At 34.3% G+C, this 16863-nt stretch overlaps 1 long non-coding RNA gene across 2 annotated transcripts in view; it reads left to right on the forward strand.

Annotated features, from left to right (window-relative positions):
- LOC141572197 (uncharacterized) overlaps positions 1-16863 on the forward strand; it is an 831933-nt gene that overhangs the window by 490216 nt on the left and 324854 nt on the right. The window lies entirely within an intron of this gene.

Consider the following 16863-nt stretch of genomic DNA (forward strand, 5'->3'; position numbering starts at 1 on the left):
AATAATAATAATTATAAAAGAAAATCAACCATATCAGGAAGAATGAGCTCAGAGGTTCTCTGGTTCCATATCTCTCATCCCAACCAAAAGACTGTATATTATATACAAGAACTACCCTCTGAAATAGAAATAAAACATGCCAGTGATATGTGGTTTTCTTATGGTAAATATCTCTTAACTCACAGAAGGTTAGGTGTATATTACAAACTGTTCAGAGCAAATATATTTTTGTGTTATTTTTAGGAATTATATGCATAACATTATTTTGAACTGGTTTTGATGTTTTAAATAACTTTTTAGAAATCTGAGAGATAAGTTTTTAATTGGTCATGTTTTGCTTTATATATTTCTAAATTGTACCATTAGATTCATAAAAGTTTAGGTTTTTATGTTATTGAATTGACATTTTATCATTTTAAATATTCATTATACTTTTGTATTTAAAGTCTCCATTTTTTATAATAGAGTCAAATCAACTATCTTTTGGTTAATGCTTAAATTATAAATCGTTTTTGCCTATGTAATTTCAGCCTTTGTATTTCTTGACATTTGATGTGTCTTTTTTAAATATACTATTCCACGTGTTTCTTACACTCAATACTTTATTCTTTTTTTTTTTCTGTACACTTCTCTATACTCTTGAGCTATCCTGACTGTTACTAAAGCTGTTTTCTGCTATGTTTATTCTGCTATTAAACCAATAAAATAATTTCTTAATTTCAGATACTATATTCTGGATTCCTAGGACAATTATTAGATATATTTTTAGAGTTCCAAATTATCTTTTTGAAATAATCAACCTTTTCATCTGTTTTGTCTATATTTATTTAAAATTTCACATAACATAACTGTTAACAAGAGTCCCTATACTAGACTAAATAGATAATTGTACAGAAGCAATGTTTGAGGAAATAATTGATGAAACAGAAATTTTACAAATCACATTTAAGACATCAAACTCTACATTTAAGAACTCAGAGAACACAAAAGAGAACATATACACATAAGGATTATACGACTTGATATCGAACAATACAGTGAATGCTTAAATTAAAAAAAATTACAGTAAAAGAAACATTAACATTAAGCCCCCTCAAAATACTCCCCCTTGCTTCAAACACACTTGTTCCATCATTCTTGTCACTTTCTGAAGTAGTTCTGGAAGTCCTCTTTCAAGAGTGTCTTTAGTTGTACTGTTGTGGCTGCCTTGATGTCCTGAATCCTTTTGACTTTGGGGAAAAGCCAGAAGTCACACGGTGACCTATCCAGTGATTGAGGTTGATGCGAACACACTGTAATATTTTTGTTTCACAGAAATTGCTGTATACCTGAAGTGATATGTGACAGGAAGCGTTGTCATGATGGAGGATGGTTTATGGCCCACTTTTTTTTTTGAGCACTTCCTTTCCCAGACTTGATGGATTTTTTTTCTTTTTCTCTTTTTTTTTTCTTTTTTTTTTTCTGTATGGAGAACTTTCATGTATCGTTGGGATTTTCTCTGTCTTAATTAAACATTGATTAAGTAAGAACTGATTTCATTACCATAAGATACTGAACTTGGTATTTGGGTAGACTGTTGTCCTAAAACTATGTTCCCACTGAACAACTTTGATTGTGACCTGGTCTGCTGTTCAAATCTTGGCAGTCTTTTCCAGTTCATAGAAATAATGACATTACTGTTATAGAATTTCTCCTCTTTAGGCTTTTGTTCCACAAGTTTTAGGACCAGGTGCTAAGTATTTTCATAAAGAGTGAAATAGAAGTAACTGTTTCTTCTCCCTTTCCATCTCTCTGCCAATGCCCTTCATTCTAACCCATCTCTTATCTCCTCGTAAATGTTTCTTGCTTTTTTTGTTTGTTTGACTGTTGTTTTTTTTTTATTTTAAGGAGGGCACAGCTCATAGTGGCCCACTCGGAGATCGAACCAGGAACCTTGCTGTTATTAGCACCACACTCTAACCAACCGAGCTAACCGACCGCCCCCATGGGACACTTTAAAACACACCTTCTCTCAACCATAGCTTATACACAACTGACTGCACCGAACAAGTTGAAACTTGCCACGCACTGTTACTATGGTTCACCTCGCTGCTTCCCATATTGAAGATCCCTGCCTTTCCATTGGATGGCACTCTGAAGCAGCATTCACTGTATATTTTGACCACAAGGCTCTGTGTCACATATAGCTTCTGGTATGGCAATTTATGTCAAATAAAAACATTACAGTGTGTCCTCATCCATCTTATTCACCGGATCTGCATTCTGGCACTGTGCAACTTCTGGCTCTTCCCCAAAGTCCAAATGACCATGAAAGGTAAATGTTTTGAATCGATTCAGAACATCAAGGCAGCCATAACAACACAACGAAAGACACTCATGAAAGAGGACTTCCAGAACCGCTTTAGAAAGTGGCAAAAATTATGGGATAAGTGTGTTTGAAGAGAAAGGCAGTATTATGAGGGGGAGTAATGTCAATGTGTCTTTTATTGCAAACACTTTTTTAATTGAAACATTAACTGATTTTTTTTTATCAGTTTCAGGTATACAAAACAATATACTAGTTAGACATGTATACCTCTTACAAAGTGATGACTCACCTCCCCCAATCTACTACCCTTCTGACATTGCATATAGCTGTTACAATTCCACTGATTCTATTCCCTATGCTGTACTCCACATCCTGTTTTATATATATATATATATATATATATATATATATATATATATATATATATATATATATATATTACTATTGACATTCATTATTATTCAGCTTCAGCTTCAGGTGTAAACTGCAGTGGCCAGGCACCTACACCTTCCATGAAGTGGTCTCCCCAATAAGACAAGTGTCTATTGGATACCCTACAAAATCTTTACAACATTTTTCATTATATTCCCCAAACTGTCTTTTGTATCCCTGTGGCACTCTTGTGGTTACCAATTTGTGCTTTCTAATCCCCTCACCTTTTCCCTCATTCCCATCCCCCCTCCCATCTATGAACTGTCAGTTTTTTTCTCTATGTCTCTGAGACTGTTTCTGATTAGTTTGTTCATTTATTCTATTCTTTAGATTCCACATGTAAGTGAGATCATATGGTATTTGTCTTTTTCCATCAGACTTATTTCTCTCAGCATCATGTTCTCTAGGTTCATCCACATCATTGCAAATGGTAAGATTTCATGCTTCTTTATGGCCTTTTTTTATCTTACCTCGTATCATTTGTGACCAATTAAATCTCTGCTTGGTTAGTTAAGTGATCAGTTCATTGGACTGAGTTTTCTATAAATGACTTGAACAAATAAATCTTATATTCTTTGGCTAGCAGTTGTGTTGTGTGTGTGTGTGTGTGTGTGTGTGTTAGGGCACACTTTTATCACTTCTTCAGTTTACGTTTCTTACTTAGCCTTCATTTCCTGCTTATACAGGGTCTAAAGCTCAGATAAAACTGAGATACTAGGACTTCCTCCAATCTTTCCTTGGCACGTGCACATCTCCTCTATTTTCTCAGTAATATGTCAGATTTTTTGGAAGTGCCCTAGGGGAAACTCATTCCCGGATTCTCCTTTTGCTTTTTGGTCAGGCTTTTGTCTGTCTCATGTAGATTCATGCCTCAGGCAACTGCAATGTTTAACAGTTGTCCTTGACTGTTACTTAAAAATACGTAAATAAATGTCCTGGAGATAGGTGTTTCCCATTAATGGAGTTTTGAGTCAGTTCAAATATTAAGCAGCCCTGTGAATGAAACTTCTAGGCATTGTAGGTCAAATAGTGGCAATACTCTGAGGATAGGACTTTTGGAATAGCTCCAAGTCTGGTTTTGTCCTTTCAGTGGCTTCTAGGCGTATGTTTTCACAGCAGCAATTATTGAGTATCCTGATTTCCAAGGCTGTAGAAGACATAAAAATGTGAAAGAGAATAGGGCTATTTGAACTGCCAGAAAGCTCACTGCCTTTACCAAGACTTCAGAGCTTTTCTTGAATAAATGTTTCTCTGTTTGTTACAGTCTTGGTTAATTTCAAGAGTTCTGTGAAAGTTAATTTAGAATTTTTTGGTAGTGTACTGTTTTCTTTGTTAGAGAAAATGTGTTAGGGCCCATTTCTGCTGTTCTTGAAGTTCCATTAGCATTTTTTTAATTATGAAAGATATGAAGCTTCTTTAGTCATTATACAAAATTTCTCCCTTTCAGGTTCTCATTAGAGATTTTAGCAGAAACAGAATGTCTTTTTTTATTTGTTTTAATGTCAAATTCCTGACTAAGAGAATGGCTATTTCAGGAAACTTCTCTAATGGGCATGCCTTTCATACATTCCTCTAGGAATGTAACTAGGAATGTAACTCTTCCCCTATACTAGTTCAAAGCATCTGAAAGCCAATCACTTGTACCTCAGTAATGTATACCTCTGTAGAATCAATTATTTGAATTTTATTATTATCAGCATATCATTGATTACAAATTTTAAAAAGTAAATCTACAAACATGTTGTATATCTATCATAAAACTGGTTTTGACATCACTGCATATCGTGTGTGTGTGTGTGTGTGTGTGTGTGTGTGTGTGTGTGTTTACTGTATTGACTACTTTGTTCAGAATAAGAGAGGCAAAGTGTCCCGTTGGGATAAAGTGTCTTTAAATAGAATTCAAAGCTTGAGTATGCTATGTAGCTATGTAATAATCTGATGCTAAATTTCTTACTATATTTGATCATATATTATTTTACATAAAATGGAATGTAGGATGGTGAGGAAGTTGCTGAGTTACTCTAAATATGAAAACTTCTTAGTATGAGATGTAGATTAGTAAGATTGGGAAAAATGAATGTTAACTTTTTAAATTTTTAGCAATATAATTGCAAGCAAAACTGAATTTTCAGGGAGTTTAAATTCTATGAGAGGATGACAAACAATAACCATGTAAGGGAATATTCGTTTAAGGGTTTGACTTGAAATTGAAATGGATAATTATTTAGACACTTTCCACTTTAATTGTCTAGGTTGTTATTCACATATTTTTCTGGTATGATACCATGGATGATTTAGTTATGTTAAAAACTATCAACTAACTAATTAGATGATGGTTGATAAGTATGCAGAGCATTGAGACTTAGACTTGAGACGAAAGGACAACATAATATACTGTTTTAGAGTTTCCTTATTTTTATTTGAACATATTTCAATCCAAATTCCCTTAGCTTTTATTTTTAAGTCAGCCTTCATTTAGTTTAATGTTTCTTGTTCACTTAAATACTATGTTTTACACATAATTATGAAGCACACTGTGTTTATATAAAAGCATTGGATCAAATTAATTATTGTTTATAACTACAATAATTACCTAGTAAATGAATACATTTTCTGTAATAAGATTGAATAAGGATTTATCCCTAATTTTATTTCATATCCTTCACTAAACAAAGATCTCATTACATTATATAAGAGGAAAATTACTATAAATTGATAAAACCAGAACTCTATGTTCTATTAGTGTTTACTTACAAACCAGGAAGTAATATTCAAAATTAAAAAAAAAAAATTACCTGTACTAAGTGAATGCTATTAAAAATGTAAATATATTTTCATTATTTTTAATTCTACCTTCATAACACCATTATAAACTAAGAAAAATCATTTGTTTCCAATTTTCAAGGAGAAAACTAATTACTTATGATGTTTTTACAAATAAAAAATGCAAAACCTAGTCAGCTAATTATTTTTTAAAAAAATTTTTGTTAAACTATAGCTAACATACAACACTATATTAGTCTCAGGAGTATACCATAGTTATTCAACATTTATATACTTAAAGAAGAGACACCATGATAAGTTCAGCAACCATCTGACACTGTACCACACTATCACAATATTAATGACTGTATTCCATGTGCTGTACATTAATTACATCCCCGTGACATATTTGTTTTATACCTGGAAATTTGGATATCTTATTCCCCTTAACCTTTTCCCCCCCTTTTAAAATTTTTCAATTAGAGTTGACATTCAATATAATTTTATTTTAATTTCAGATGTATAATATAGTGGTTAGACATTTATATAATTTAAGAAGTGATTCCCCTACCTAATCTAGTATCCACCTGGCACTGTATAAAGTTATTACCATATTATTGACTGTATTATCTATGCTTTACTTTACATCCTTATGATATGTTGTAACTACCAATTTGTACTCATTAATCCTTTAATCTTTTTCACTCTACCCCCAACCAGCCTCCCATCTTGCAACGATCAAAATGGTCTCTGAATCTATGAGTGTGTTTCTATTTTCTTTTGTTGATTTATCTTGTTCTTTAGATTCCACATATTTCATCATTCATTCTCTGTCAGATATACTCCACTCAGTGCAATACCCTCTAAGTCCACCTATGCCATTGTGGATGGCAAAAACCCTGTTGCTTCCATGCCTGTACAATAGTCCATCATATATATCTAACATGTACTCTTTATCTATTCATCCATCAATGGACACCCAGGCTGCCTCCTCATCTGGGCCATTGTAAACAATGCTGCAACAAGCTTATGGATGCACTCATTCCCCCAAAGTAGAGTTTTGGATTTGTTCGGATAAAAACCCAGAAGTGGGATTACTGGGACCTTCTTGTTACAGCTTTGTTTTCAAGTCTATTATCTCTGGTATGTATTTTGCTACTCCAGCTTTTATTTTCTTGTTTCCATTTCCATGCAATAACTTTCCCCATATCTTTACTTTCAGTCTATGTATGTCTTTCAATTTGAAGTGAGTTTCTTTTAGGCAGCATATGTAAGAGTCTTGTTTTCTTATCCATTCATCCACCCTATGTTTTTTGATGGAAACATTTAATCCATGAGCATTTAATGTAATTGTTGGTAGATATGTAGTTATTCTCATTTTATTATTTATATTTTTGAGCTTCTTTTGTTTGCTTCTTCTTCAAAAACTCCCTTTAACTTTTCTTGTAATACTGGTTTGGTGGTGATGAACTCTTTAGCTTTTTTGTATATGGAAAGCTCTTTATTGGTCCTTCAATTCTAAATGAGCTTTGCTGGATAGAATAATCTTGTTTGTAGGTCCTTGCTTTTCATCACTTTGAATATTTTATGCCAATCCCATCTGGCTTGAATAGTTTCAGTTGAGAAATCAACTGACAGTCTAATGGGAGCTCCCTTGTAAGTAACTAACTGATTTGGTTTGCTTCTTTTAAGATTCTTTCTGTGTCTTTAAACTTCGGCATTTTCATTATGATGTGTCTTGCTGTGGGCCTCTTTGGGTTCATTTTGTTTGGGATTCTCTCTCCTTCCTGGGATTGTATATCTATTTCCTTTGCTAGGTTAAGGAAGTTTTCCACTATTCTTCAAATAGATTTTTAATCCCTTTCTCTCTCTCTTATGCTATCTCTTTGATGCAAATGTTGGTATGCTTGATATTGTTCTAGAGGCGCCTTAAACTATCCTCTCTCTCTCTCTCTCTCTCTCTCTCTCTCTATATATATATATATATATATATATATATATATATATATATATATATATTCGTCTGTTTTTATTACATGTATTATGTGGCTTTGTCTCTAAATTGTTGATTTGACACTCTACTTTATCTCATCTACTATTGATTCCCTCTAATGTATCTTTCATTCAGTTATTGTATTTTTCATTTCTGACTGGTATTTTTTTATGTTTCTCTCTTTGTTGAAGTTTCCCCATAGACCACTGAGCATCCTTATAACCAGTTTTTTGTACTCTGCCTCTGGTAGATTGCTTGCCTCCTTTTTGTTTAATTCTTTCTATGGGTCTTTCTCTTGTTCTTTCATTTGGGACATGTTTCTTTCTCTCCTCATTTTGGCTGCTTCCCTGTATTTTTTTCTATGTCTTAGGTAGAGCTTCTATGTCTCTCATACTTAGTAGAGTGTCCTTAGGTAGTAGATGCCTGAGGGGGCCAGTGGTGCCATCTCTTTGGTCATCTGTTTGAGCCACGTGCTGTGGGTGTGTCCCTTGTATGTGTTGTGTGTGCCCTCCTATTGTATTTGAACATTGTTTGCTGTTTGTACATCAACAGGAGATATTGGCTCTCAGGCTGATTGGTTTTGAGGACTGGCCATGACTACCGTGGAGGGGACCTTGTACAAGGGGTGACCCTATGGAGCAGGATTTGTTTTAGCAGGGCTATGGTGCCTGCCTAGTCTGCCATTTGGTTGTTTCATCCATGGAGGCAGCTACCATGGAGAGCTGGTTGGATCTCAGGCTGGGTCTAAAACCAATCACTAGCACGCCAGCCTCAGGGCCTCCTGGAAGGGGCCCCACCCCAGGCCCAGTTCATCTGTAGACTGTGCCCTGCCCAGGACCACCTAGCATGAGCCACAAATCATCTACCTATGGCTTCCACTTGTGATGGGTGTGGATGTGCCTCAAAAGGCCAAGCTTCAAACAGAGACTGGCTGTTGGTACTGCATGGCTTAGGGATGCTCAGCAAGAAGTATGGGACATACTGAAGCCATCACTTGTTCAGATTTGTGAATATTTGAGAGATTTTAGGAACATCTGGAGCATGAGCCAGTATAGGCTGTTTGTATGGATTACTGCAGGAAGGCGCTTGGGTTTGCCCCAAAATTGGGTGGGGTGGGGTTTCAGGGAATTACCAGGGTTGGGCAAATGCGTGGGGGGAATTAGATTGGTTGATAGTGACTCAGATGTGGAGGCTATCTGTGGTTTTATGCTTGTTGGGGAGAGGGCTCAACAAAGAAACAATGGTTTCTACCACACCTCTGTCAGGGAGAAAGCTGCACTTTCATCCTTTCTCCTGAAGCCCAGCAACACCCCATATGTCCCTGGTGCCTTTCAAGATGTTGGCCCAGTGCTGGAACACAGAGGGAGTGAGTCCATCAGTGAGTAGGTCTGCATGTGGAACCCTTTAAGAGGAATGCAATGTGATATATAGATGATGTATTACAAAATTGTACACCTGAAACCTATGTAACTTTACTAACCATTATCACCACAATAAACTTTAATTAACAATAAATGAATAAATATAAAAGAGGAGTACCTAGGACTCCAGCAACTCCTCGTCTCACTCAGCCACAATCTCTACTGATTTCCACAGCCAAAAGTTATGGGAACTTCTCTTCCCAGCATTGAAACCATGGGCTGGGGAGCCTGGTGTGGGGCTGGGACCCTTCACTCCTCAGGGAGATCTCTGAAAACAAGATATCCTTCCTGATTTTTATCTACCACACATGGGTATTGGACCAGCCAGTTCCGCATCTCCATTCCTCCTACCAGTCTCAAAGTGGGTTCTTCTGTACATCCCTAGTTGCAGGGCTTCAGTTGAGCTAGACTTCAGGCATTTCTCAGCAATGATATTTTTTTCTGTAGTTTAGTTTTAATTTTGATGTGATGTAAGAGGAGGTAAAGCATAGTGTTTACTTACTATGCCATCTTTACTAGAAATCTAATTTATTCAGACAATTGGGGAAAAAAAAATCTATCCTCAGGAAGGGATGATTACTCCAAAAGGATAATTAATGAGCCTTCACAGTAGTTGAAAATCCTGATATTTGTTATTTACCTTCATCTGACTGCATTGCTATTTGTGATGTGACTAGCTTATTCTACTTCACACTGAAAGCTGTCAACTATCAAGTAAATATTAACCAATATATGATTATTCAATGAACTAAAAACCAAAGCTGCCCAACATCACCTTTATTTCTCAGTTGGTAAGAGTCTTAAAAATTTACAGTTTTAAGCATTAGGATCAAGTCAAGGGCCACAATATAAAGTTTCAAAGGAAGATATTTAAATAAGGATAAAGACAGTGCATTAATCTGAGTGACTGTTTTATTTAGGTAAATAACATATTTATAGTTTTGTTGTATATTATTTATATTAAAGAAAATTGATTAACCTCTTTTATATGACCACTATTACTTTAATTAGAGACAAAATACGGGTATTTATTTTGTAATTTATGCATTTCCTAGAACAGCATATATAGAATGGGATAAAATCAGAACTATGAACAAGACATTATTTTAAGATCCTTCCAGCTTTGTTATTGAACAAGCACAGTTTTGCCTAAGAATCTCAAGAACCTATATTAAATAAATGTGAAATTGTGAGCAAAATATATTAAATGTAGAGGGGCCATCTTTAAGAACAGAATTACTAGGATGAGCATATTACCTGCGATAAAATTAATTTATGTTGGGATAGATTTATATTTTCCACAAGGGTAGGTATGGCAAGTATTGCATCATTGTATATTTTTAAAGAATTATATATTATAATATTTCTGGCCCCAGAACAGTTGAAAAGATAAACATATCATAAGTAGTTCATACATCATCTATTTAAGGCTAACTGAATTATATCTATCTTGGACCTCTGTGTTTCAAGTTTAAATTTCTGCAGATAAATCACTTTATGTTGTAATTATCAAGCAGAGGAAGAATAGCATACAAACATCTTCAGTGAAGCAATATGTGGTGATTATTATCAATTGCTTTATTCAATTTTATTATGTAAGATTAAAATTATCTTTGTGATGGTTATACATAGTCCTGATTTTAACCTGTCTTAGTTACTTTTGATTCTAGTTACAAAATTTGTAAAATAATATTACCCACATCTCTTCTGCTGGTAAGACACCATAGAGGACAAATGTAGATAAAAAATACACTTATATATTGAAAAAAAGAATTATTAGATGTGTGTGTCATGTTTTCCCAAAAAATAAGACCTAGTGGGACAATTAGCTCTGATGCATCTTTTGGAGCAAAAATTAATATTAGACCCAATCTTATTTCACTATAATATAAGACCTGGTCTTGTATTATATAACATAATATAATATAATATAATAATATAACATAACATAACATAACATAATATAATATAATATAATATAATATAATATAATATAATATAATATAATATAATATAATATAATATAATATATAAGACACGGTCTTATATTAACTTTTGCCCCAAAAGACACATTAGAGCTGATTGTCCAGCTAGGTCTCATTTTCGGGGGAAAATGGTATATATTATATGTTGCCATGAAAAACATCCAAACTTGTAGGTAATTTTTATAAGAGTTTATTGGAGCCAAACTGACGACATACTCGTATGCTGGTGAGCAAGGTCTGAAATGCTATGGAGACTAAGTTTTGCCGTTTCTGTTATGCATTTGAAATTAAGGAGGGAAAGTATGGAAAATTACATGAAGGTGGTTTTGAGAAACCTAGGTGATAATTGAATAAAAGGATGGTTAATGAGATTTTGTACTCTCTTGTGAGTGGTCACATTTTAGAAGGAGAAATCTGAAAAAAGGCCCTTTAAAGAGGCATAAACCTACATGCACAGAAACAATGGACAGGATTTGCTTAAGGCAAAGTTAAGGCTTTTACTAAAGAAGCTATATGCCTGAGGCATGACTTCCCACCATGACCTGCCCACTTAAGAATCTATAATCAGATCACCTTCCCAGTGAGGTTATTTTCCACAGAACTCTTTTTTTCATCCACATTGTATTCACAAACAAACACACAAACATTATAGTACATACATATGAAATATTTTTATAAGAAAATTATACTTAACAAAACTTCAATTTTTATAAAATTTCTTAGAATAACATATTGGTTAGATATAGATATACTGTGTAGTTATAAGTACAAATGTAGACATATTTGTTAAGAAAAGATATTTTAGGACCTTTATCATTTAAAAATGCTCACAGTACTAAATTAACCCTACAATAGTACTAGCTGATTGTATCTGAATCTTTCAGACACCTTAAAAAAAAGAAATTCTATGATAAATAAGAACTGCATGTAAAAACAACAAATTAACAGCATCTTCAACACCATGAGGATGTAGAAAATAATGGAGTTATCAAATTACCTGTAAGTAAAATGATATATAGCAAATTACAACAGAGCTACCACTGGAAATACTGCTGTAGTAAGATTATTGATACAGAAAGTAGGAGAGAGGAAGTCTAAAGATACCTTATGGGAAAGAAGAGAGATCAGGTTCTAGATGAAACACAAACAAAACCATTCAAAGAAAGAGAAAATCAATGCTAAGTATTAAAAATAAAGAAGACAAGTGAGGCCTTTGCCAGTTCAGAGCCTTAAGTAAAGGGAAGAACTTAAAAGAAGGTGGGTCTAAGAAAACTAAACATACAAACAAACAAACAAACAAACAGCCTGCAAGGAAATATTGCTTTGAGAGGATAAAGGGATAGATAAGGGAAGTACCTGCTTGAAGATTTTGCAATGCAATCAATCAATCAATCAATAAATAAGTAAGTAAGTAAGTAAGTAAATAAATAAATAAATAAATAAATAAATAAATAAATAATAAAATACGGTGAGAAAATTAAAGATCTTGAACAAACAAAAAAATGATATAATAAACCCAAACCTCCTACTCCACACTATGACCTCTATGAAAATCAGCTACTACAGAAATATGAGAAGATGCTCTTCAACTAAGAACACTACCCATGCAATACCTAAAACTAGAAAAAAACAGCCCAGTTTCATACAATACTAAAAGAAAATTTAAAAATAGGAAGTAAGAGTTGAAACAAGCTACAAAATCCCACTTCTCCAGAGAAAATAATGTAGCCGAAGAAAAATGACATCATACTCCAAACAGAATTAAATATTTTCAAATATTATTTGGAATTTTATATTAAAAGCAGAATCAGAAAATCAGACCTAAGAACAGATATGACTAATAAACTAGAAGAAGTAGGTGATCAAAGACACACACAAAAATTTAAAAATAAAATAAATTTCAGAATAAGAACTAAATTACAAAGTTCCAAATGAATAATATTTTGTAATCAATATCCAATAAAGAATATTGAAGAAATTTCAGAAAGTTACCAAGAAAATGAAGGTGTGGTAATGAAAACTAAAAAGGGTCAGAAAAAAGCAGTTGTAATGGAATACAGTCAAAGAGGATCCAACCTTTGAAGAAGCACAAAACTATGAAAGAAAAGTAATTATCCACTCTGTTACAAAGCCTAGTAAAAATATTAGCCTTAAAATCAAGATATAGATCTTCAGAATCTGCAGGTAAAAAGCAACACAAGTTATTCATCAAAGGAAGAGAACAAGGCTGGTGTCACCCTTTTCAAATGTAGTACATAATGCAAGATCACTGTAAAGCAGCATTAAAAAAATTATAACTCAAGGACAAAAGAAACTGTAAGCCAAAGATTGTATTTTCTAGGCAAGCTGTCCAGGGTCCCAACAAACTAAAAAGTTCAATGTTGGCTCTTCTCTGCAGACCAGGGCTGCTGAGGCTAAAAAAAAAAAAAGAAGAAGAAGAAGAAGAAGATGTCATAGGAACAAGCTCATTAATATCTATGGGAGTGAAGAATCTCTGAGGTAATAGAGGCCAGATAGTAGACAAGTGGGACACATTTACTACAATGGCTGGCAAGGTCAGAAGGGTAACCTAGGGGATTTGTTCCACAGTTATGGAGATGGTCATTTTAACATGACATTTTTAGTGACAACAGATAAGCAGCCACAGAAGTTTCTGTTTAACATCTACAATCAGAGGAAGGCAAGAAAGAAGGAGCAAAAAGAAGGTAGTTTCATCAATAAAAAGTCACATCCCTTACTCAATGCCTGGATCTGAGCCACTTTTCAAACTAATCCTACGGCGAATGAAATAATCAAGTCCACAGGAGGAAGGACCCTGCCACATGACCATAAGTATATATTGTGATTGTACACACTATAACCTCATAGAAGTGCATAGGGTCATTCACAAGGTTGAATGTGCACTTGAAAAAGTAAAATATAGAGACATTTGGATGACTCTTGATTCAGTGTCTGAATTGACAATGATACTCAGAGGTGTAAAATATTTCTTATAAGGGGTAGGTAATACATTGTTCTGGCTAACATCCATTTGCGGTGGGTCCTCTTGATCTCCAAAACTACTCAGGGTTTTCACATTATCTGAATAGAAAATAAGTGGGATCAAAGCACTTGGCAGTAAGAGTAACCTCACGTTACGTCCTGGGACTCTGGGATAAGTGCTATCACAGTGGAGAAAGCCAAGTGGAAGCCTCTGAAATGTCCTACACCCTATCAAGTTAATAAATGAAAAGAAAAAAAAAAGAATATAGCTTACTTGGGGTTGTGGAGATTAGTGCCACCACTTAGGACTTAAAGAATGCAGGGCTGGAGATCTTATTATATCTCCATTTAATTTGCCAGAATTATTATAAACTACTGCAAGTTCAACTAATTAGTAGTTCCAATCCAGTTGCTGTGCCTAATACAGTATCATTGCTAGATCAGATCAATAAGGCCTTGGGTATAGATATTCTTTGGTAGTCTACTAAAAAAAACTCATAACTAATCTGCATTCACATGGAACAAACAAAATATTTATTTAAAAATATGCCCTAGGGCTAGATTTATTCTTCTGCTCTTTGTCGTAATGTGATATTGATGTAGGTGATGTTGGATCTGCTATCAGTTTTTGAGTGTCAGCAGGGATACTGTCTCGTAAAGCTGAAGAATGGAAACACGGACCCAGGAGAGGCAAAAAGTTTTTAAAAAGAGGATAGTTTATTAGAGGCAGGAGAAGAGGTTGCAGCTCCCGGGCGGGAGGGGGTCCCGAATGGGCGTGTACCATGACTGAGGCAAAAGCTCTTACTTTTATAACTTCCCTTGCCTGCTTGGGGAAGGGGAGCTGTTTGAAGAAGGGAACTTGTTTGAAGAAGGGAACGGGCGCCTTCTAATGAGATTCGTCTACCAGGTTTGTTCTGCTTGCCCAATCCTAAAGGAATTAGCAAAGTAACCCACTCTTCTTTACCTTTTGTCAGGCCAAAATGAATTTTATGATTAACCTCAAGGCCTTGTTACCTTATGTCCTGGAGAGAAGGAGTGATTTCAAAACCTGAAGTTTTAGGATATGACTGTCTTTGTTTATTCCACCAGCGACCTCCCTGTCTACCTAGGGACATGCTAACTCTCCTCTATCAATATAAAGAGAACTAGACTATCTGGAATTCTGCAGAGCACCATATCAACCTATCACATTGGTGACAGTGATGATGGGACAGGATGAGGAAGCAGTAGTTAGTATTTTGGGAGCTTTGTTAGCACAATGGTCTCCAGCGGGTGGGGCATAAGTTTAATAGTTTTCATAAATCTAACACTTTGGTACAGTTTGTCTGGACCAGTGCTCAGAGGCATACTAAAATTTCCATTCCAGAGTGTAAGAATAATTATTGCATCTTAATTCTCCTACCAAAAAGAAGGCAGCACAGTGCTTGGTCCTACTCTTCTGGAAGCAACAAATTCCACAGCTGGAAATATTGCTCTGCCCCAAATACTGGGTCACATCATAAGTTGCCACCTTTGCATGTCATCTAGAGCAGGAAAAAATTCTAGAGAGGTCCTTAACACCTCTGATCACACATCTTTTTGAATTCACACAAAGTGTGGTAGGAACACTCCTGGAAGATATTAAAAATATATGAGGAAAGCTAACAATATTGTAATTATATAAAAAGTGACTGTGTACCAAATAAAATATCACAATAAACCTTAACTACATTTATCCTCAACTTACCTCCCATTAGCCAGATTGCCAAAATTCTTTTAGTAGCTCATATTAGTTAACACTGGGTAAAGTGTGAGGGAGGAAAAAACAGAATAAAAATGGTCAGAAATTAAAACATCTTACTTTGGGAAAATTTATTAAAATGTATGTTTTAAAACACATTGCAAGGACCCTTTCTGGGGCCTCATATGGCATTCTTGCTAGGTAGGAGACCTTCAGGCTTAAGCTCATTAGTTTCGTGGTAAATCTGCCTCTCTCATTATCCTTTATAATTTAAAGCAGTTTATTATCCTCAGAAATTATTTGGTTTGTTGTTTACAGAAAGGGAAAAAAATAAACAACCTTAAGAAATGTTCCTCTTTATAAAATCCACAAATAATAAATTACAGTTCTCATTCTCAAATCAATACTTTAATTAACTTTAATTTTCATCTATTAATAATGTAGTTTGAGGCAGAATACTTGTTACTCTCCCAGCAATGTATATTACATATTTATTAGTTTTGTATTTTTATTTTATTCAGTTTGACCCATCACCATAAGTACAAATAATCAAATTTCAAGAGGGCAAACAATTCGTAGAGAATAAGCATGATAAACAAAATAAATCCTTAAAATAAATTAACTTAGAACTAATAAAAATGTATTACAAACTCATATCCAATGCAAAGCACTGAGGAACATCAAATGGAATAAATACATGCCAACATTTTTGACCCTAATAAGAAAATAACTAATGGAGTATCATAGATAATTACCTACATAATACAGCATTCCAAATATGCTGACATAACAAATCCACAGTTACTCCCAAGTCTATCTGAACGATAAAAGGAGCCTAAAATAAAGCACTATTGGTATGGTATTTAAGCACAGTAGTAATGAATGAGATGACTATCACTCTGCATTTGAAGCAGCTACAATCTTCGGCATCCTCATAACTTAAAGGCAAAATAGAAGCAGGTATTACTTTGGTGTGCTAAAGGTAGAGTTAGTCTTACACACGGAAAATGTACTCTAAACACTCAAATTACTTAACATTGGTCTTAGTAAACTAGAATCCATAATTTTTGCTACGAAGCAATAAATAGAAAGAGTAGTAATATAAGACTGTTAAATAACTGTCTCACCTTAAAAAATAAAATGAAACAAAACAAAAAACCAAGATGATTTATTCAAAGCATGTCTTTGTAGTAGCTGTAGGACATATTTTCTTCACCATTGGCTGGCTGACAAATACAAGGTGTGATAAAAAAATATAA

Source organism: Rhinolophus sinicus, chromosome 14 (genome assembly GCF_057876585.1).
Source record: "Rhinolophus sinicus isolate RSI-liver-muscle chromosome 14, RSI-T2T, whole genome shotgun sequence".
NCBI lineage: Eukaryota > Metazoa > Chordata > Mammalia > Chiroptera > Rhinolophidae > Rhinolophus > Rhinolophus sinicus.